Source organism: Drosophila suzukii (genome assembly GCF_043229965.1).
Source record: "Drosophila suzukii chromosome 2 unlocalized genomic scaffold, CBGP_Dsuzu_IsoJpt1.0 scf_2c, whole genome shotgun sequence".
Taxonomy (NCBI): domain Eukaryota; kingdom Metazoa; phylum Arthropoda; class Insecta; order Diptera; family Drosophilidae; genus Drosophila; species Drosophila suzukii.
Window position 1 is genome coordinate 5,268,396 of NW_027255896.1, and position 21,365 is coordinate 5,289,760.

Below are 21,365 nucleotides of genomic sequence, written 5' to 3' on the forward strand. Positions count from 1 at the left end.
TACAGAACTGAAATAGGCCTTCACACACATCATTGCTTCAATTCAAAACGCTTCGTTCCCGAAGGAAATCTCCTAGCTCGCCACGAATCAAGAAAGCAATGATAAAACCACTAGAAGATTCTCTCCTTACTTGGCAAGCGTTTAAGTAGGATTCCATACACTTACCCCGCTGCGAGCAGGAGGTCGACATAGGACCAACACGCACGCGGGAGCCAAATCGCTCGTCGGACTGCTTCGTCTGCACGTCTGGGTTGCAAATAAACTGACATCGTCTATACTAAATCAAACCGAGATCTAGCACTTTCGACACATGGTCACGATCTATTGTCCGCGACCTTTTTCACGCATTTTCCATCAATCAACTCAGCTCAACTCTCGGTTTTCAATGGTATAATCCACGACTGCGGATGCAGCACATAAATTCCACCTTTCTTCGCCAGCGAAATCGAATTTTTTCGTCTCTTTGCGCAAACAATTAAGACGCTGAATGGAGTTAAAGCCGGCGCTTGTGCCAACGGCAGCAAAACAAACAGGCATCACTCATACGCCGTGTGTACAGAATGAAAGAGAGAGAAAGGGCAGGCTCATTTTCCAGGCACTCCCGGGCCACTCGATGCATTTATCTTTCACTTAAAGTGAAGATGGCATTCTTTAAATGAAATTAACTGACGGCAACAAAAGCCGAGGCTGCAATTGCTGATGCATCAGTTGATGTTGCTGATGGCGCTGATGTTGCTGATGCTCCTGCTGCTAATGTTGCCGCTGTGGCAGCTGCTTCTGTTGGCAGTTGCTTTGGCTGCAATTAGTATTTGTCTTTGGCTAATACGCTGCCATGTTGGTATGCATCTCAGTGCGCCAGTTTCTTGTATTGCTGGTTGCAGGTTGCTAGTTGCAGGTTGCCATTGGTGCTGGCATAAAAAATGCATATTTGGTCTCTGCTTCTGTTGTTTGTCTATTTATTGGTCTGTTTGCTTGCTCATCGTCTTTTTATAGCTGCCACATTGGCTTAGCCGCCCACTTAACAGCTGTCGCTTCGAGTGCATCTTAGTGTTTTTCTTTATACATTTTTTTTTTTTGATCATACAGCTCCTCTGGATCCTTTTGGGTTTGATGTTGTGGGCAGCTTTTGAGTGACTGAGTGCCGGCTTTTAAGATGCATCGATCGAAAGTGCCTGGAATGCATTTATGATAGGGGGCCATCCATATGGTTTTGATTCGGCGTGGGTTGCCGTGATCAGTAGCCATCAAAAGGGGTCGAAGGCCTGTGAATTATTCGAAAGTTGTGGAATAAATCGGCCTGGTTTTATTGCGGCAGGTGTAAAGACTTGGCGCCCAGGACAATTTGATACAAAGTCTTTAAACCGTATTTGGCTATCTATGTTTGCTTCTCATCAAACGCGATACACATAGAGCTTCTCTCAGAACTTGCATCTAATACTTTCAATCTTTCGTTGAAGCGTTTTGTTTCTCGTAGTGGCAGCCCTTGTCACATATATTGTGATAACGCCACAAATTTCACTGGAGCCTATTTACAACTTAACCGCTTCAAGTAAGATCTTTTCAGCCAGCAAAGTAAACAGGACCGGAAAACACTAAGCTGGGATAATGGAGTACAGTTCTGCTTTATCCTGCCAAGAGCTCCACATTGAAGTCTATGAAAAACCTACTAATCAAGTGTATGTCAGACACCGGGCTGACATACGAGGAACTGCAGACGATCGCAATCGAGGCAGAAGCCATCTTGAATTCTCGACCAATTGCTGGACATTCAGAGAATCCCAATAACGGGGAAGCTTTTACTACTGGTCAAATTCTTACTGGATCGTCCCTTAAGGCATTCCCTAAACCGGCAGTGGATGACACGAAAAACCGCTAATGGGACCTGTGGCGGCGCGATTACCTGCACCTTCAGATAGCCGGCCCCAGCATTGGCTAGTGGAACTATCATCAACTCGATCGTTGGCGGGGACAACAGGGTTGTTGTGGTTGATATTCATACGCCCAAAAGAGCTGTACGACGACCAATCTGAAAGCTTGAACACCTTTTAATATTTCAACGGGCGGAGAATGTTCGACTTTGTAATATATTCGTATTGAATCATTTATATTGTGTGAAACATTTCTGTAATCGAACCTAGTCCTAAGCCATGTACTTTTCAAGATGCTTGTAAACATTACCTATTCGCAACATGTATCTCTAACTTTGTAGAAGGCGGAGACTTTAACCTTTGTTACGAAGTTAACAGTTTCCCGATAAATAAAGGACTTGAATTCGAACACCTAAACTGAATGCACGCGTTAGGTTTCACTTTAGATTCCCTAGGCAACGTATACATATATTTATCGAAATTCTGTGTTCTAAATAAAATTGTATCTATATACGGAGGTATTATGCCCTTCTTCAAAGATTGAATGGCCAACGTGTTGTTCTCGTGTCAGAAACCTGTGACTGAGCAAACCAAAAGCGACATTCCTATCGGCTGTTAACGAGATTTTACTAACACGCCTCATAACGTAACACCTAGGTGGTGCAAGTGAAATTTCGACAGCAGCCCATTTCCTTTTATAAATATATCTCCATTCCTGTCGCACTCCATTGAATTTGGTGATTAATTATTATTGTTTGGCTATAACTATTTATGAATGGTCCGACTTGAATAATTGGCATATAGATGGGTATTGATTGAAAAATTTTTACAAAATATTAAAAAATGTGGGCGCCGTACGAGTTTTAACGTTACAGGCGTTAGGGTAGGCGTGGCACCCAGCTGAAACAAACTTGTGCTGCGCAGAAGGCACAAGAATCCACATGCCAAATCCGAATATTTTAGCTCACATAGTTTCCGAGATCTCATACGGACAGACAGACACGGCTAGATATACTCGGCTAGTGATCCTGATCAAGAATATATATCCTTTACGGGGTCGGAAACGCTTCATTTTTCCTGCTTAATACTTATTGACGAACCAAAAAAGGCACAATGCTCTACGAATTTTTAAATTAAAATTAAAAATGAAAATCGGAAAGTTAATTGGCTACACGGGCATATTGGGTAATACTCTAGTTTGAGGCCCTCACCCCCAAAATTGGCGAAAAAATTATCCTCGACGGAACGAGAATTCTTAAGAATTTACATGTTTCGTGTTTTCCTATAAAAATAAAGTAGCTTTTTCTACGACTTTCTATACAAAATATATTGGCTTGTAAATGATTTTTTATAAAGATCATGTAGGCTTTTGAATTTTTGTAACAGTCGTGCGAGTCGTGCAACGTTACTTTCGGGAGTTTCCTTCCTGAAGAAACACAAATCCCACAAATCTTCACAGCGATGGCCAATTTGTACAATCCAAAGATACAATTATTTGATGTATGTTCAAATTAGGCATACAATTTTAAAAAAAAACAAGAAAGAGCGTTACTTAGCTAAAGGGACAAAGGGAAAATGGATACCCACGATCTCAGTATTTGGTTATGTAAACGGTAGACAGATTTAAGCTTAATGGGCGTTAGAGTGGGCGGGGCAACCTTTTTTTTGAATCAATCGATAGGTATTGACGAGACTAATACATTTCAATTAAATTTAATTTTTTACCTAGCATAAAAATTGTGGGCGCCACAGGTTTGGGCGGTTTGTGGGCGTACAATGCTACGTAAACTAAATCTGAAATCCTGAAATCTTTGATAGTTTCCGAGATATCAGCTTTCATATTTGCGATTTTTTTAAGTTTGTGGGCGGTTTGTGGACGTTAAAGTGGTCGTGGCACACTTTTTTTGGGTAAATCCAGAGGTATTGATGGGAACAATACATTTCAGTTAAAATTTTTATTCAAGCATCAAAACTGTAGGAGCCACAGTTCTGGGCGGTTTGTGTGCGTTAGAGTGGGCGTGAAACAAACATGCGCTGCGTAAGAGCCTCAGGAGTCTTCATGCCAAATCCCAATAGGCTAGCTCTTATCGTTTCCGAGATCTCAGCGTTTATCCGGACAGACAGACAGACAGATCTCAGCGTTTATCTGGACGGACAGACGGACATGGCTAGATCGACTCGGCTAGTGATCCTGGTCAAGAATATATATACTTATGGGGTCGGAAACGCTTCTTTCTGCCTTGTACATACTTTCCGACGAATCTAGTATACCCTTTTACTCTACGACTAACGGGTATAAAAATCGCCGCCATTTTTTTTTTAATTGTAAAGTAGTTTCTTATGCTGGGATGCGGCTCAGTCTGGCCAGGATCCCCTTTACAGAAAAATTTATAAAGGATGGGACATGGATTGGAGATAACTGGTAGGCGGACGCTAGGTGGAAGTTATCCGCCCCATTTAATCGATCAATAAGACTGAGAGAAATGTTTATTTGGATACAAATAAATAAAGGCAAGTAAAGGCCCCGCGGGTCACTCTTCAGGTACGCCTATTGGGTCTGACTGGTGGCAAGCGCCACAAGTGACCGGAAAGGGGCAAAATATCTTTTGGAGGGGCTCCTTTATGTCGCACTAGCCCGACATTTTGTGCTGTGGCCTGGGTTACGATCTAGCCGGCACGCCTGATCTCCCTTAGCATTCCCCGAAAGGGTCACACGTGCTCTTTTGGCCAAACTTGTCGGAGTCCCTACTGTACCGCCAGCAGTCATTGGTGGGGCAAGGGCGCCGGCAAGTGGTAAGCAACCCGAGACTTATTCTGGGGTCAGCCTAACAAGTGGGTATTTTCCGATCGGCTTGTTCGACCCCGGCAAAAATAGACATGCAACATTTTATTATAAATTTTAAAGTCGACAATTCAGGTTTTATTCAAGAGTTTTCTTCATGTTCCTCGTTTTAGTTTCTTTGCTGAAATATTGCCTTTCGCAAGTTTCTTACATATTTTATTCTCGTAGCTTAATTTCTAGATCTAGCACTTGAACACTGAATTCTAGGGGCGTCTCTAACCTACCCTAACTTTGTAACATCGCATCGAGATCGGAAAACCTTCCAAACACGTGGTTGATGCCCGGCTTGGAAGTTTTCGTGGCCACTCGATGCGGGTCTTGCATCTCACTCACCCATCTCACTCCTGCACACACACGTGGCGTCGGGTCCGTGTGTATTCCTTGTCTTGCGACGCAGATCTTCTCGCCGCTTGTGCTGGGCCGGGAGATCTACACCGTCCTTGTCCTCGTCCTACTGCTTCTGCCGGGCCAGCGTCAAACGACCGCTGGTTTGTCCTGTTCTTGTTGTTGCTGCTGTACTCCTCCTTCGTCGTCACTCGCCTGGGCCTAAAATGTGGAACGCTTCACGATTTTGCGTCCGTGTCTATCGACCACTCGCAAGTCACCGACTCCCAGTTTGTGTCCAGCTTCTTGTCTTGGCGCCGTTTTCTCGAAATTTCCATTATCTTATCTTCCTCTCGCTTGCACTTGAGCGGGCCCTTGGCCCGGGAGTTGATTTCGCTGGCGTGCGAATTCCTGTGTATGACGCGATCCTATTGTCCTCTCCCTAACTCCTATCCCTGCAAGCATTTTATATCGCGGAAGGCACTATTAAGTGACTTCAAGAAGATGAAAACGATCGTCCGCGATATCGCACTCGGATCGCGAAAGTGGCTCCCGTCGGGAAGAAATGTGCCACTTCGGCGACACTTCTCGAAGTCACTTCTGCGTTACTTCTGGAAGTGTCGCCGAAGTTACTCCGAGAAGTGCCGCCGAAGTGGCACATTTCTTCCCGACGGGAGTCACTTCCGCGATCCGAATGCGATATCGCCGAAGTAACTTCTGGAAGTGTCGCCGAAGTCACTCATAGAAGTGCCGCCGAAGTGGCACATTTCTTCCCGACAGGAGTCACTTCCGCGATCCGATTGCGATATCGCCGAAGTAACTTCTAAAAGTGTCGCCGTAGTCACTTCTGGAAGTTACTCCGAAGTGACTTTACATTTGCTTGTAGAAGATATCTAGAAGAGTCTTTCCCAATTGGAAAAACTTGAATAAAAACATATTTTTTTATACTTTCAATATTTTGGTTTTATTTTGTGTATAAGTTGTTTGTCCGGTTGTATACACGGTCACTGGCATGTAGGAAATTTTGCTGATCAATGTTATTTAGGTCCAGCTCCGTCGACATAAGAAATTTATTAAAAACCATTTCTAAAGGAAACAGAAACAAAAATTATTTTTTGTTCAGTCAAAGTAAAAATAAACTAGAAGACATTACCTTTTACAATGAAATATGTTGAGATTCGTTGGATCCGCAGTTACACGCCAAGTAATGTTCACAGCTAGCTTGTCCGTAAATAGCTTGAAATAATCGTACAGCTTACGATAAGCACTTAATTTCGCACCCTTTGTTGAGGGGGATATTTAAATATGTAAAGCAATTAATAACATTTAGAAAAAAACAAAGCAATATTTTTAAAACGCACAAAATTGATACAAAACCGCACTGTACACAGACAAATCGCGCAACGAAATGACGCTCGGGCGAAAAATAATAGCGTGGGTCAAAAGAAAGACCAAACAATTTTCAGAAAAAAAGGGGTAACGGAAAATTACCGCGACCTCTTTTTACGGCTTGTTTTTTTCCATTAATTTTGTTTTTGTAAAATGTGTACTATCGTCTATCTATTGCGCAGAAGAGTCTCAGAAGTTACTTCTTTGCGATCCCGACCCTTTTTGTTTTTGTAAAATGTGTGTTATCGTCTTTCTATCGCGGAGAAGTGTCTCAGAAGTTACTTCTTCGCGATCGAGACCCTTTTTGTTTTTGTAAAATGTGTACTATCGTCTATCTATCGTCCGGAAGTGACTTAGAAGTTACTTCTACGCGACACATGTATATTTTGTTCTTGTAAAATGTGTTCTATCGCCGTTTTATCGCGGAAAACGTTTTATCTTCGCGATCGCGACCCCGTTTGTTTTTGTAAAATGTGTACTATAGTCTTTCTATCGCGCAGAAGTTACTAAGAAGTGACTCCTGGACGACAGGCGATAGAAATATCGCCCTTTTGCTTGCAGGGATGGCTGGAGTTGGCGAGTGCCAGATTTTCGTGGTGTCCCAGTCGTAAATGACAGCATTCCAGCATGCGTTTTTTCATTATGAAATGGCATCAAAAAGGTGTTCCGAAAGTAATGAGTCTGTCCATTCTTTTTACACGGGTGCGGGACAAAAAAGAATGCACCCGTTGCATGCTTCTGGAAGCATATATCTGGAATGCACCTGGAAGTAACAAACTAAACACATTCTGGGTGTACTCTTTTTTAATGCACCTGGGAGCAACATACTAAACACATTCTGGGTGTACTCTTTTTTAATGCACCTGTAACATGTTCCCAGGAATGCACCTAGAAGCATTCAAAAACCAAATATCTGGAAGTTTTCCCCAGGAATACATAAAATTGGATTTCAATTTCATATTTATTTTCATTTCAATATTCAAAAACGCAACTAATTTTTAATCGGAGTAACTCCCATTCTGTACGGTGCTTCCTTCTTGTTTATGTACTTTTGTCATTTACGCAGTTCAGTCCTTGGTGTGCCCATTCATTTTTTGCGATTCTGAAAAATATAAAGCAAATTGAATATAATATATTTTGAAATATGTGTATATACATTACAAATATACATTATTTTTATTTTGTATGTACAATTTACAAACAAATAGTTATTATTTTATTTGTTTAATATGTTTTTAGTTTGAATGTTCAGTGTACATGTACTGTGTTATTTTATTGTGTTCATCTACACTTTACTTACCTGTGAAAATATTGATGTAAAATTGGTGGCAGAAAGCAACACACTTTTTCAAAACACGTGGCACGAACTTCACTTTTCAGAACTAAAAATGCAACTGACGAGAAATGCAAGAGACAAGAAAAACCGCTCGCTTCCTTTCATGTTCCCTTTTGTCTTTATTATTTGTTTGTCAAGGGAACAGTTCCGAAAAAAGACGATTGTAAAAAAATGGGCATCGGCAACCTTCGGGTTTGAGTTTGGTTTTTTTTACATTCCCACTAAAATGCACCTGGATGCACTATATTGAAATACACCCAGATGGCACCCAAACGACTGCCCCCAGCACGCACAGTTGCTAGTTAAATTTGCATGCGTGCTGTTTTGCGTATAAAAGATACGACCCAGAACTATTTCTTTCGGAATACGTTCCCGAAACGGGTGTTTGGGCATGCTTCTGGATGCATTATTCTGAAACACTTCTAGAAGGCACCGCAATAGAATGCACCCAGCACGCACATTTGCCTTGGAAAATTTGCATGCGTGCTGTTTTGCGTAAAAAAGGTACGACCCAGAACTATGTTTTTTTAAAACACGTTCCGCAACTTACGACTGGGAAAGCTTAACTCACACACACACACACAAAGCGCGAGAACACCCCAGTCGTAAGTTGCGGAACGTGTTTTAAAAAAACATAGTTCTGGGTCGTACCTTTTTTACGCAAAACAGCACGCATGCAAATTTTCCAAGGCAAATGTGCGTGCTGGGTGCATTCTATTGCGGTGCCTTCTAGAAGTGTTTCAGAATAATGCATCCAGAAGCATGCCCAAACACCCGTTTCGGGAACGTATTCCGAAAGAAATAGTTCTGGGTCGTATCTTTTATACGCAAAACAGCACGCATGCAAATTTAACTAGCAACTGTGCGTGCTGGGGGCAGTCTTTTGGGTGCCATCTGGGTGTATTTCAATATAGTGCATCCAGGTGCATTTTAGTGGGAATGTAAAAAAACCAAACTCAAACCCGAAGGTTGCCGATGCGCATTTTTTTTACAATCGTCTTTTTTCGGAACTGTTCTCTTGACAAACAAATAATAAAGACAAAAGGGAACATGCAAGGAAGCGAGCGGTTTTTCTTGTCTCTTGCATTTCTCGTCAGTTGCATTTTTAGTTCTGAAAAGTGAAGTTCGTGCCACGTGTTTTGAAAAAGTTTGTTGCTTTCTGCCACCAATTTTACATCAATATTTTCACAGGTAAGTAAAGTGTAGATAATTTAGTTCAATATGAACACAATAAAATAACACAGTACATGTACACTGAACATTCAAACTAAAAACATATTAAACAAATAAAATAATAACTATTTGTATGTAAATTGTACATACAATATAAACATATTATATATTTGTAATGTATATACACATATTTCATATTCAATTTGCTTTATATTTTTCAGAATCGCAAAAAATGAATGGGCACACCAAGGACTGAACTGCGTAAATGACAAAAGTACATAAACAAGAAGGAAGCACCAAAGCACCGTACAGAAGGGGAGTTACTCCGATTAAAAATTAGTTGCGTTTTTGAATATTGAAATGAAAATAAATATGAAATTGAAATCCAGTTTTATGTATTCCTGGGGAAAACTTCCAGATATTTCGTTTTTGAATGCTTCTAGGTGCATTCCTGGGTACATGTTACAGGTGCATTAAAAAAGAGTACACCCAGAAGGAGTTTAGTATGTTGCTTCCAGGTGCATTAAAAAATAATACTCCCAGAATGTGTTTAGTATGTTGCTTCCAGGTGCATTAAAAAAGAGTACACCCAGAATGTGTTTAGTTTGTTACTTCCAGGTGCATTCCAGATATATGCTTCCAGAAGCATGCAACGGGTGCATTCTTTTTTGTCCCGCACCCGTGTAAAAAGAATGGACAGACTCATCACTTCCGGAACACCTTTTCGATGCCATTTCATAATGAAAGAACGCGTGCTGGAATGCTGTCATTTACGACTGGGATTGGCTCGCTAGCGGTGGGTGTTCCGCTTTACTATCGTGTGTGGGTGTTCGTGCCTAATCTTAACCTACGATTAATACTAAACTTATCTACTAATACTTTTATTTGTAAGGAACCGTAGTGTTCCTTCCAAATTTATGCCTAATATGTTTTGGACTATTTTTACTAACTTTTAATTTTACGAATTTTTAGTTCTTTTTTTTAAACCTACATCAAATATATTCTCATAAATATTTACTTATCTAGGATTCAGCCGATGCAGACGTTGAAAGTAATTAGTTAAATTCTTTGATCCCAATATGATATAGAGGTGCAAAAAAATGTTAATGATTAAATTTTAAAAAAATACAAATAAAAACAAACATACAAAAAATAAAAATTAGGTTATTTAAAGCTTTACAGACTTAGATTAAATTTGTCTGCCATCACGACTTTTTCATAGATCGCGGTCCATGGACTACTATGTTGGCTCCTGTAAGTCAACAACCGCAATTTATTCGGACTCGCTTTGAAAAGTTGGTCACGCGAATTCTTAAGGAATCGCGGTCCATCGAGGATATTTAATTCGCGGCTGTGGGGTCTGGCCAGCTACAAAAACAATTACACATTTTTGTCACATTATTTAGAATGCTTAATATTTTGACAAGGGATAAAAATCCCTTATGTTTTTATCCATCGAGGATAATTTTTCGCAAATTTTGGGGGTAAGGACCGTAAACTAGAGTATTACCGCATATTGTATTGGGACGTGCCGAATCAGAAACAAGGAAGAACGCTATAGTCGAGTACCTCAACTATCAGATACCCGTTACTCAGCTAATGGGACCAAAGGGAAATGGAGATATGCAGCAGCAAAGCGAGATTGAAATGCGCCACCTACCCGTGATCTCAATATATGGTTATGTGGGCGGTAGACAGATTCGTTATGCGCGTTATAGTGGGCGTGGCAACTTTTTTTTGAATCAGTCGATAGGTATTGACGAGACCAGTACATTTTAGTTAAAATTTTGTATCTAGCATAAAAATTGTGGGCGCGACAGGTTTGGTCGGTTTGTGGGCGTTAAAGTGGCAATCTTTTTTTTAATCATTCGATAGGCGTGGCAAACTTTGTTTTGGGTAAATCGATAGGTATTGATGAAATCAATACATTTCAGTTAAATTTATTATACTAGCATCAAAACTGTAGGAGCCACAGTTTTGGGCGGTTTGTGGGCGTTAGAGTGCGCGTGGCACATTGCTGAAACAAATTTGCGCTGCGCAGGAATCTTAGGAACTGCATGCCTAATCCCAGTATTGTAGCTCCTATATTTTCCGAGATCTTTGTGTTCATACGAACAGACGGATAGAAGAACAGACGGTCAGACGGACTCGGCTAGTGATCCTGATCAATATACATACTTTGTGGGGTCGGAAACGCTTCCTTCTGCCTGTTACATACTTTCCGACGAATCTAGTATACCCTTTTACTCTACGAGTAACGGGTATAAAAATTAGAAAGTTTATTTACTTGGTAGATAGTTTAATACATTATCCTCACAAAAGTTGCCATCGTCACTAATTGTTTACCTCACTAAGAGGTGTTCTTGTTTGATTGGTTTAATTGAGGTAAACAATAATCTTCCAATAAAAGATACCCGTTACTCAGATAACAAACTTTTAAATAAAACTGGGACGTTCCATATCAACCCGGCCACTCCCATTTTTTTATTTTTAAAGTGTACCGTTACTTTTTCAGATCAAGTTTTCGACAATATTACCACGCTTTCGCCGAGTATCGCCTTAGGATTGTTAACACTTAAACTTTTATAACTGGCGAACGGAACGAAATTTTCATGAATCAAAAGCAAGTGGATTTGTCGTTATATGGCAGATTACAAGAAAAATAATGGATTTTATTAAGCCATAGATGACCACACAAAAGCATTTATTAAGTCTAAAAGAAGAATTTCAGCCATAGGGCTGAAGCTGCCACTTCAACGTATTTTTTATTACTTGTTTGAAAGTGGGATCTCAGCTGAGTAGTTAGTTAGGATTAAAAAAAAAAAAACGTTATTTTACGGTCCTGAAAATTCTAGACGAAGGTAAACAGTCTACTATAAGAAACTTTAGTTCTACCACTTTTGGAAAAACTAACTAGCGATAAATAGCTATATTTCGTACACCCGTAACTTGTGAGCAACTAAAGCTACCGGTTTGTGCTATATGTGTTTAGAAAGGTATGTACGCCTTTCTAACACGATTTATATAAATACCACCGTTTTTTTTTATTTCCAAAAATGGTTCTAACTGTTTTGGGTTAATCCTTAAAGTGTACAGCCCTTGAGATTCCTTAACTTTTTACAAATGACACGTTGTTGTAAAAAAAAAAAATTACCACATTTAACATCATCTAGGACCTTAAAATAGAGTACGCACAAAAAAAGTTGAATGCTCAGACAATATTAGATGTTTTGAACTGTCACAACATAACAGTGGCAATAAATAGCTTCATTTTGTACAACCGTAACAACTGAAGCTACAGGCTTGTGCTATGAGTGGTTAGAAAGGTATTTCGAAATACTTTGAACACTTTCCTAGCACGATTTGTCTAAATACCACCGTTTAAAAACTATGGGCAGAAATTTGGTTGTATTCCGCTTTCTTTAATCATTTTTTGGATTTCTCAAAAATGGCTCTAAGGATTTAAGGAAAAATGTGAATAGCGCTTGAGATTTCTAAACTTTTTACATACGACACATTGTTGTAAAAAGTAATTTTTAAAGTTATTAATCAACAAGAATGACCACATTTACCAGTTCAAAACATGTAACACTGCCTGACAATTTAACTTTTTTCGTATACAAACTTTATATAAGTCTCTTGAAATTTTAAGATGATATCAAACAGCTCATTATAAGAATCTGTAGTTCTACCATTTTTGGAAAGACTCTCAAACAGAAAAAACAGTTATAAATTGCAAAACTTCGTACACCCGTAACTTGTGAATTTCTAAAGCCTTCATGCTTGTGCTATATGTCATTGAAAAGGTACTTTGAAATTCTTTGTACTCTTTTCTAACATAAATTATAGGTAAACTTTTTTTATTTAGATTTTTTAGATTTTTTTTTTTAACTTTTCAAAACGGTTTTGGCTAAAACTTTAAACTGGATAGCCCTTGAGATTCTTCAACTTTGGACAACATTGAAGTTTGTCCGTATCTAAAGCCTTTTTTGGGGTCATGGAATCATTTAGAAACTTGAACTCTACGGCTGTTGGGAAAGTAGATTAATTATATGATTGATGTTTAAAAGAAAAATTTTTTAAGATCAAACAAAAACACCTCCTAACGAGGTAAAAAGTGCAAGTCTTCCGTATTATGGAAAAAGACATGAGGGTCCGGACTATTGAGTAAGGAATCGAAATGGGTGTTCAGTAACTTAGTGGAACGCGATTCTCGGAGCTCTCCTTCTGATGCCGAGTCTTGGGCGGATCTTGGAGGGACGAAAGTTCCAATAATACAAACCCTGCTGGACTTATGGCTCTGCTGCAGGCTACATACAGTGCAGCTCTCTGCATGCCTGGACTAGTGTGAACCACAACTTTACTGTACGTAGCTCCTTGACTTTTGTGAATAGTGAAGGCCTCTGCAGGAAACTGCATTCGGTCAATGGTAGTGGCCTGGTTAGAATTAATCTGAAAACTTTTGATAATAATACCCGTTACTCGTAGAGTAAAAGTAAAGTATGTAACAGGCAGTATGTATAGTAGTATATATATTCTTGATCAGGACCACTAGCCGAGTCGATTTAGCCCTGTCCGTCTGTCCGTATGAACGCTGAGATCTCGGAAACTATAAGAGCTACCATACTGGGATTAAGCATGCAGATTCCTGCGCAGCGCAATTTTGTTTCAGTAGGGTGGGCTCCTACAGTTTAGATGCTAGAATTAAAATTTTACCCAAAATGTATTGCTCTTATCAATACCTATCGATTGACCTAAAAAAAAGTTTGCCACATTTGAACTGAAATGTATTAGTCTTGTCAATACCTATCGATTGATCCAAAAATAATTTGCCACGCCCACGCTAACGCCCACAAACCGCCTAAACCTGTGGAGCCCAAAATTATCATGGTAGAAAAAAATTTTAACTGATAATACCTAACAATACCTAACGATTGACCCAAAAAAAAGTTTGCCACGCCCACTCTAACGCCCATAAGGCTTAAACCTGTCTACCGTCCACATAACCATATATTGAGATCACGGGTAGGAGGCGCGTTTTAATTTCGCTTTGCTGCTTGCATATCATCTAATTTTACTCAGCATGAGCCCTTTCGGGTCCTTTCTAATAATTATAACAACCTATATCATTCAATTTGTTCCTCAACTTTTATCCCTGTATTAAAAACTAAAATCTTAGCTCATTTGCTTTAGTCTTGTTAATCTATGTTTTTCCTGTCTTTATTTGTTCTACCTTCTCGCGAACCGTATTTACCCGAAATAAAAATAGGCCCGCGCGTAACAAGCACGTGCTTGGTGTCGTTTGGGCCACTTGCTTGTACCGCTCTTAGTGCATCAACGTTCAACAATATATCTCCATTTCCCGTTGGTCCCTTTAGCTGAGTAACGGGTATCTGATAGTCGAGGTACTCGACTACAGCGTTCTTCCTTGTTTTAACAACTGGAGTCCATGAAGGCTCTTGACGGTGACGGCACTTTGATCGTACATTTATTCCTATGCTTTCATCTAAAAATTGTATATATCTACCTAAGAACACCTGTGGCTCCATTAACGAGAGCATCCGACATATCTGCATTGCCCATATCATTGATGTTTTCAGATGTTTTTAATGTCCTAGTTTGTTCCAGACATTTGTTCCTTTGCTCTAAACTAAGCTGTGCAGATTTTACTAAGTCTATAGCTTCTGAATTAAGCTGATCAGTGGGAATCGAGCTCAGCTTCTCCATATTGTACCGATCTGCGTCCTGATTGCTTGAGCAAAGGTGAATTGCGTAATTTGGTACTTGACTTTCATCGGAAATTCGGGTTCTAAGTAAGCTTATATCATCAGACATTTGGCCGGACGCCATTTTATTGAATGCAGTTGCAAACGGCTGGTCATCTCGCTGTCTCATTATCTCTGTGAGTTCGAAAAACTTAAAAGGGCTCCACAGGTAAGATCCAAGTATGGCATTGTATGGATCATGCGACGGCAGCTGAAAAATCCAACGATCACATACTGGCCGCAATTGTCTAAGATCGGCGAACGCGATGACCAAAATGCCTCCGGATTTCCCAAACTAAAAAATATTGATGAGCCGATCATAGAAATTTCGTCTACTATAAGTACTTTTAGATCAATAAATATAAAACGCATGGTATTTAAGAAATCAGGGCTTAGGCTCCTAAGTGCAGACCAAGCTTGATTAACAGGGAGAGAGAACATGGAATGAAGAGTGGAACCTAAGATTCCAAAAACAGCTTTGCCTGTGGGATCACACAATAATATTTTAACAGAAGTTGGGCTGCGTCCTGCGCTACCAATATACTTCTTAAAGGAGAGTAAATAAGGCGGAAATAAGTCTACTTGCCTCCTACGAACTCATGGTAACTAGCATTTCTTCTTGCATTATGCAAATTTGCTTTAAATTCAGAGATCTAACTTAAGTTGCTATGTTTTCAGGGGAAATAATTGGCAGGAGCTTTATTATTCGGGAATTACTATCCGGCTCTACTTCTTGAACAATGTTGTTTAAGTTTATAACATTAAGTTGAGAAGATATTTCCGGAAACGCTATGGCCCTAAACTCCTCCTTAACTGCTGCCTCCTCACCTAGATCTTCCTCTTTACTATCCTCTACCTCCATGTCCCTTCTAAGCTCGTCTTTCAAACTGTTTATTTCATTAAATCTGTCAAATTGGCTTTAACAGCCTCCTCATTTCCTTGGTAAAATTCCTCACAATTCCTCTGAACTGATTCTGCCTCTTTGTCTCTTCGCGGGGAATAAAACATTACTAATGCTCTAAAACACTTCGGCCTTTCTGTATTAACATTAAAATGGCTATACCTAATTATACTCGGCTTATTTCATTTTCTAATAAAGCCACATATTGCGTGGAGCGTAACGTCTCCAAAAATCTTATTTTCTTCTTCAGCTTCATTGTCACTACTTGCCCCATAACGAGTTCTTCCACCACGAATTTTTGAAAACTTCCTTCAGGAAGTGGCCTTAATATTTCCGTTCGGGGCATTGGAGGATATGGAATACCGAATCGCACCTTTTAAAGACATGAATTTCCGTGCTTGATCAGAATTCGTACTGATTTTACAAAGGGACAGCCAGCCGAATGCTGGGCCCAAGAATGCAAGTACACAAAAAACGAGAGAGCTAGGTAGAGAGAGCCACCTTTCGCAATGCAATTAATATAAGAGATCGAATTAAGTTAATTAGCTGCTGCGGCTGCGTGACCCAACACACTCCACCCGTTGGAAGCCTGGGTTTCAACATCATCCTTAAGGGTCCGCAACTCCTCAAAGGCTAAAACAGCAGTGCCAACAGCGCGGTAGAAATGGTGCTTAGCGATCTTCACAGCCGCTTCCCAAAGACCGCCAAAGCGTGGCGACCTAGGAGGAATGAAATACCAATCAATAGCCTCCGCTAGGCAAAAGTTCAACGTAGCTCTCTGGTAATCCCTGCTGAGGAATAGGCGCCTTAGTTCGAGCAGATCATTGCGAGCGCCAACAAAGTTGGTTGCATTATCAGACCAAATCCGACGCGGCCTTCTTCTAGTGCATATAAATCGTTTGAGGCCATGTAGAAACGATACCGTAGAGAGATCCTTGATTAACTCCAAATGAATAGCCTTCGTGGCGAAACATATAAAGACGCAAACGTAGCATTTTACTGGAGGCTTGCTTCGCGCCTCTGACTTGTAGAAAAATGGCCCGCAAAAGTCAATGCCAGTGACTTCGAACGCATGAGATCCATCAAGTCGCTCCTTTGGAAGATCCGCCATGATATGCTCTACTACCCGAGGCTTCATTCGTAAGCATCTAATAATGCCCGTGGCCCAGTGTGCAGATTGCGTTCATGAAAGTGAGTAATAATGGCAATAGTGACCGAATGACTCCGTGGTAATATAATTGGATGACGCCCATTAAAATCAAGAGAAGAATTCCAGTTGGGAGCCCGAATCGATTAAAGCTCGACTGGGAACGAAAACCCCAGAACGGTTTTTTACTAAAACGCTAGCCGTGGCTAAGAGCACAATATCATTACTAAACTCCTGTGCAATAAGAGCAGTCGAAGTGGAAGGCAGTGCAGAGGGGGAGGCAGAGGGAAGTGCTTCTTGAAGCTGTGCTCCTTCTTGTGAAGGAAAAGAAGCTGAGTTTCCCAGGTGAAGCAGGGTGTGGTGCTTAGATCCGCATGCACGACAACTACTGGAGTTGCATTGCCGAACTTTTTTTTTTTTTTTTAAATGCTTTGCTATTTATTTATTGAATCTTCTCCCTTTGGATACTAACAATAAGTGTATCAAATCTTAGACTAATTAATCTAACTCACAGTCATATGACTGATGTTGTGCTAAAGGGGCCCGAAAGTTATAGCTGGCTTGGCAGGTCGTTGCGTTGTAGACGGGATCGGCTGGAAACCCAAGTCAAGCCTCTTGCGAGGCGATTGGGGTGCACAGAGAGTTTTTCGTTGTAGGACGCTTTTTGTTTGTCTATTTCATCTTTAACGGTAAGAATGCTTAGGTCCCTGTGGATGTTTTGGTTGCGAATATACCATGGTGCCCCAGTGATAGTTCGCAGGATTTTCGATTGAGCGCGCTGTATAATGTCTATGTTGCTTCTGCTGGCGTTCCCCCATAGCTGGGAGCCATATGTCCAGATGGGCTTGAGAGTGGAGTTGTAGAGCAAAACCTTGTAGTCCAGACGCAGGGGCGAACGAGCGTTAAGAATCCAGTGGAAGCTGCTGGCCTTTAGTTTTAGATGTACTTTCTTGCGTTCGATGTGTCTTCTCCAGGTTAGTCGTCTGTCAAGGTGGACGCCGAGATACGTTACATCGTTGACTTGGGGAATCTGCGTATTATTCAATAATAGTGGAGGGCATGTTTGCCTGTTGAGAGTAAACGTTATGTGTTTACATTTTTGTTCATTTATTTTAATCCGCCAATCAGATAGCCACCTCTCTACTACGAGGAGGTGGTTTGCTAGCTGTGTTGTGGCTCGGCCTGGGCACCTCGAGCGACTTAAAATTGCGGTGTCGTCAGCGAACGTAGATGTTGTTAGCTGCTCGTTCGTGGGAATATCCGCTGTGTATAGGAGGAACAGAGTAGGCCCTAGCGCGCTTCCTTGCGGGACTCCAGCTTTGATAATGTAGTCGTCGGATGTTGTTGTATTGCACCTTACTGCGAAGGTCCTGTTGTATAGATACGACTCAAGAAGCTTGTGAGTGTAATCAGGTAAGTGTGTTTTGATTTTGTGCATGAGGCCATCTAGCCATACTCGATCGAAGGCTTGAGATACATCGAGGAATATTGCGCTGCAGTATTCCCGATGCTCAAAGGCTGTGCGTATTTCTGATGTTATTCTGTTAACTTGTTCGATTGTTCCATGGTTTTGACGAAATCCAAATTGATGAGCAGGGATAACATTGTGTGCTCCTAGATATGGTGTTATGCGAGTTAGAAGGCATTTTTCGAACAGCTTAGACAGACACGATAATAAACTAATTGGTCTGTAGGATGACGGAATTGTGTGGTCTTTTCCGGGCTTCGGTATCATAATGATAATAGATTTTTTCCATTTTTTCGGATAGTAGCCGAGAGTTATAATCCCATTGAAGAGCTTACAGATAACCTCAATGGCAGAGTTTGGAAGTTCAATTAACATTTTTGGGGTTATTTGGTCACCGCCAGGGGCCTTTTTTGGTTTCAGTTCCCCAATGACTTTCGCGATCTCCTTTGGCTGAAACAATGGTGGTAGGGAAATAGGTTCAGATTCGATTTGTGGTAGGAAAAATGAACCAGTGGCAGGGTTCGGCTGGAAGACGTTTCTTAGATGTAACGCAAAAGTTTCGGCTCTATCTTCGTCGCTGCGGGCCCAGATGCCAGATGAGTTTCTTATCGGAGTCACTGTTTCGATTGGAGAGCTCAGATTTGGGTGAGCCCTCCACAGAGGATGTTTTGTACTGGTTGGCGATAGTTTTGTAATGTACTGCAGCTGTGCATTTTCTGTTTCTTGCTTTAGAGCTCGATTTAGTGAGCGAGTGGCTTCCTTAAGACGTTGTTTTGATGACGGCGATCTGTTGGCTTGCCAGGCACGTCGCAGGCGTCTCTTTTCTAGGACTAACCGTTCAATTTGCAGATTAGTTTTGAAGTGGTTGGTTTGCGCGTCCCTGCCTTGTGGTGTTGAGATAGTGGCTGCCTCCACGAATACTTCTTCAAGAGCATCGGTAGAGCAGTCGATGTCCGCTTCGATGTTGAAGTGAGGTGTTAATTTGATGTGTGAGCTTACATACTTTTTATATTTTAACCAGTTGGTTCTGTGCGACGTCAGCCTGAGGGGGTGATCTGTGGTTCTTGTGCTTTGAAGAAGAGTTATTAGCACTGGCGAATGGTCCGACGACAGGTCCGAAAGCGCTTTGGCGCTTATTATATTGCGGGGAATGTTTTTTGTCACCGCAAAGTCTATTAGGTCTGGAACTTTCCTGGGGTCTGTTGGCCAGTATGTGGGGCTGCCAGGAGAAACATAGTCTAATTTGTTGTTCGGTTTTATGATTGCATTGTATAATTGCCTTCCTTTGGGAGTCACAAGGCGTGATCCCCAGTGCGTGTGTTTGGCATTATAGTCCCCTGCAGCTATAAAGCGGTCTCCAAGCAAGTTGTAGAAGTCCATGAATTGTCCTTCAGAAATTGTAAAGCGAGGCGGGCAGTAGACAGCGGCTATGGTGAGGTTTCCGTTGCCTGACTGCACTTTGATAGACGTGGCTTGCAGGTAATTAGTTGAAAACCTTTGGTGAAAGTGGTGCTTGATGCGTTCCCTGATTAGGATGCCGGTTCCGCCGTGGGCTTTACCATCTGGATGGTCTGTGCGGTAGAAAGTGTAGCCTCTTATTTGGAAGTTGTATTTGTTTGTGAGGTGCGTCTCTACCAGTAGCATAATGTCGATATGATTTTCATTCAGGAACTGTGTTACTTCAAGGTTGTGCCGTGAAACGCCATTGGCGTTCCACATTGTTATTCGTAGGTTTGCCATCTGATTATTTGGACTGCTTAGCTGCAAGTAGCTGTAACACCATGTTCTGGTTTTGAACCAGTGTTTGCATGGTCGTTTTCATGAATGACATGAGTTCCATCATACTTTGTTGCATGGTGACCATCATAGTTTCCAGAGTGGTTTGCGACTGTTCTTGGATCTGCTGAGCGTTTCCTAGATTAGACTGGAGTGGGTTTTCCGTCCCCGATCGAAGGGCATCGGCGTATGAGAATCCTGTCTGGGTATTTAGTTGACCAAAGGAGGATCTTGCAGCCGTGCCGAAAAATACTTCCGGCGTCGTACGCGAGTAAGTGTACGCATTTTGGGTTTTCTGATGACGCGTTGCTATCACTTTTCGCATGCGGTCTTTCATCTCCTTGTAGACCGGACAGCCCCTGTAGTTTGCCGTGTGGTTACCTTGGCAGTTAACGCATTTTTTCTTTTTGGGGTCTTCTTTGTTGGCAGGGCAGTTAGCCGAATTGTGAAAGTCTCCACAAGCTACACAGACTGTTCGAAGCGAACAGTATGCCCTGGTGTGTCCATACTCCTGACAATTTGTGCATTGCACTGGGCCGTTCCTTTTATGTGGCTCTTCCACGTTAATTCTTCGGTGCAATTGCCGAACTTGATGACCAACCTTAAGACAATTTATGCAAAGACCGAGCCGTTTCGCTTCGTGAAGCCTATTCGCAGGAGACAGGATTTTAAAATTCTGACAATAAGAAATGGAATGCCCCGTTTCATTACAGAATATTCAAATCCAAGGGTTAGCATTCGAGGCAACAAATGCTGATCTACGCACATTGGGTATTATGTTACTTCCCACCTGATTGCCAGGCGCATAGTTTGCCATGGCGTAATCCATAGTCTCCAACGTCCTCGCTGCTCCAGAAATTATGCCATTGACTCCCACTTAGGAATTAAATTGACGAAGGCAGGGTCCTCTAAACGCTCTTCCCACTTTGCCTGACTTGTCGGATCCAACTTTTGGAACAGGACTTGGACGATGATACATCCTGCGATTTGTTCCGTCGTGCCCAGTCCTTTGAGAGCACAAATATGAGCGTTGAATTTATCGGACAGCTCCCGCAGTGTCGAGACGGAACCACTCTGCACCGCCTTAAGTCCCAGGATCTCAGTAATGTGTGCCTGAAAAACCAAACGTCGATTATCAAATCTAAAGCAATTTCGTAGTTGCCATCCGAAATTTCGAATGAGCGAATAGTTTCCAACGCTGCGTCCCTCAGGCACGATCGTAGATGCTGGAGCTTTTCTACGTTGGTGAGGTCCGCATGGCTATCTATGATCGTGGTAAACATAGAATAAAAGGCAGACCAATTTGCATAACCTCCAGCGAATTTTTGAAGCTCTTTGAAATTTCGGATCGAACCGATGACTTCAGAATTACGAGA

General features: G+C 41.4%; 1 protein-coding gene and 1 long non-coding RNA gene across 17 annotated transcripts in view; both read left to right on the forward strand.

Moving 5' to 3' along the window:
• MFS17 (Major Facilitator Superfamily Transporter 17) overlaps positions 1-21,365 on the forward strand; it is a 579,815-nt gene that overhangs the window by 131,867 nt on the left and 426,583 nt on the right. The window lies entirely within an intron of this gene.
• LOC139354482 (uncharacterized) lies at positions 7,930-9,320 on the forward strand. The gene is made up of 2 exons (XR_011605444.1): positions 7,930-8,950; positions 9,154-9,320. It is a non-coding gene; the product is annotated as an uncharacterized lncRNA (long non-coding RNA).